Below are 2,272 nucleotides of genomic sequence, written 5' to 3' on the forward strand. Positions count from 1 at the left end.
ATTTCTGCCGGAATAATTTTTTATTTCATTTCCGCCTTCTTAACATTTATCCAAACATAGGAATAAGGGAGAAAAGGAATGAGATGTCTATTCCCACTCCCTATTCCCGTGTACCAAACACCCCCTAAAAGCATAGAGTTGCCTAATGTGTTGGGCATATCCACCTAAAAACGTGCTTAAAATATTATTTTGCTAATCCTATCTATAACAAACTAACCCAAATGTGTAGCTAGTTTCTATATGTTGTAACTCACAACAATTGTAGCCTTATATAGAAAAAAAAAAAATCCAATTGCTAGATACCAATTTGATATCATTACCTGTTTCACTTGCATTAGCCATTCTCTATAAATTATAAATCTATAATAAATTTGTCGCTATTTCAAAATTAATATTTTTAAGTTACAAGACTAATTTACATATTCCAAAGTTAAAAAAAAAAAAGAATTATCAAATTTTGAATAGTTCAAGTTCAAGAGCATAAATTTACTTTTAAAGTTCTAAAGTATAATTAATATTTAAATTAAAGTATTAAACTAATCAAATACAAGTATAAACTCATAAATTTATAATTCATAGATAATCAATTTATAATAAAATATTGATAATTTAGTAACATGCTGTCATGCTTGGTGATCATGCACATATAGCTATGCACCAAAGTCAAACCCATAAAAAATGACTTAAAAAAATAATTTTATTGGTTCAAATAAGATTTCAATGAAGCATGAAGACTCCTTCAATCTTCATGACAGGTGGGAACTAAAATCTTTCCAAAATTAAGTTAAATTAATTAACAAGATAAGATGTTGGTTAATGAAATATTACTTCTATTAAAAAAGTTATTAGAATGAATAATAATTAACATAATCCAATGAAAGCACTAGCACTTCATCTCTTGTATGGGCAGGATTATTTCTGTATTTATGGTGTGTCAAAAATTAGGTCTTTGGATGATGACATTCATGGGAAAGAACTTAAAGAAAGATCATAGAACTGGGTTGATTGAGAGCAGCTGAAAAGAGAGAAAAAATAGATCCCTTAATAACTGAAGTGACATGCCAGCTAATAAGCCTACATATGTAGTGGTCTAATAAATTAATTGAAAAGATAGGACATGTTTTGATGAAATCTTACTATCTACATAAAAAGCATACTCACATAAAAGGGGAAATTAATAATTCTAAAAAGGGGAAGCAGTTTCTTAAATGACATGATAAGGGATATAAAATAATGGAGAACAAGAGACACACACAAAAAAAAAAAAGAAAAAAAAAAGAAAAAAAAAAAGAAAAAAAGAAGGAAAAGAGGGTTAATAATTTTAGTGAATGTGATAAGGTTTTAATAAATACTTTGATGAAAATCTAAGATTCAAATAATATACTTAGGAAAAAAAAAAAAAAGGTGGAGAAAGAGAGAGTGGATTGTACAAGTGTCCTTATTTTGCATCAGAGAGGTCTTTCAATATTTGCATTGATGAAAAAAAAAATTGATATTAAAAAATTATTAAAGTTATGTTTGGTTCCAAAATTAATAAGAAAAGAAAAAAATATATTTAAAAAATGATTTTCTCATATTTATTTATTTATTATAAAAGATACAAAAAATTAATTATAATTAAAATTAATTAAAATTTTATGTATACTCAAATTATTTAATATTCATATAAAAAAGGTAATAAAAAATATTTAAAAATTATTTATTATAAAAAAATATAATTAAAATTAATTAAAAATGTATATATATTCAAATTAATTTAATTTTTATATAAAAGAGAAAAAAACTAAAATACGATTAAAGTAATATAAAAAAGTTTATTACTATTAAATCTATTTTTCATTTATTTATTTATTTTGTCTTTATTTTCTTACTCTCAAATGTTCTCTTAAAACATAGGATCTGGCTACAACATTGAAGGGTATTTTTCCCCGTACCTACTGAAAAGGCACCACCATGCATATTTTAATGGCATCATGCAAATTTTCACAACTGAGATGCCTTATTCAATAAGTACCACTTGGGTGAATTAGCATCTTCTTAAACCATAAGGCCAGGAATTTTTCTGGGGTAGAGTTGAATCAGCAGAAAAGACAACCTAGTAAGCTTGGATAAAGCAGACTCTACATGTCACTATAAAGCACCTAACATTGGTAGGTGGCATACTAAATGCTCTGCAGCCGTGAATGATTATTGTTGTTAAAGAGATAATGGAAAGGGATGCGAGAGCCGTGCTTAGTATGCCACCTACTAAGATTATTGAATATATAAAACT

The sequence above is a fragment of the Vitis riparia genome, chromosome 13 (genome assembly GCF_004353265.1).
Source record: "Vitis riparia cultivar Riparia Gloire de Montpellier isolate 1030 chromosome 13, EGFV_Vit.rip_1.0, whole genome shotgun sequence".
Lineage (NCBI taxonomy): Eukaryota > Viridiplantae > Streptophyta > Magnoliopsida > Vitales > Vitaceae > Vitis > Vitis riparia.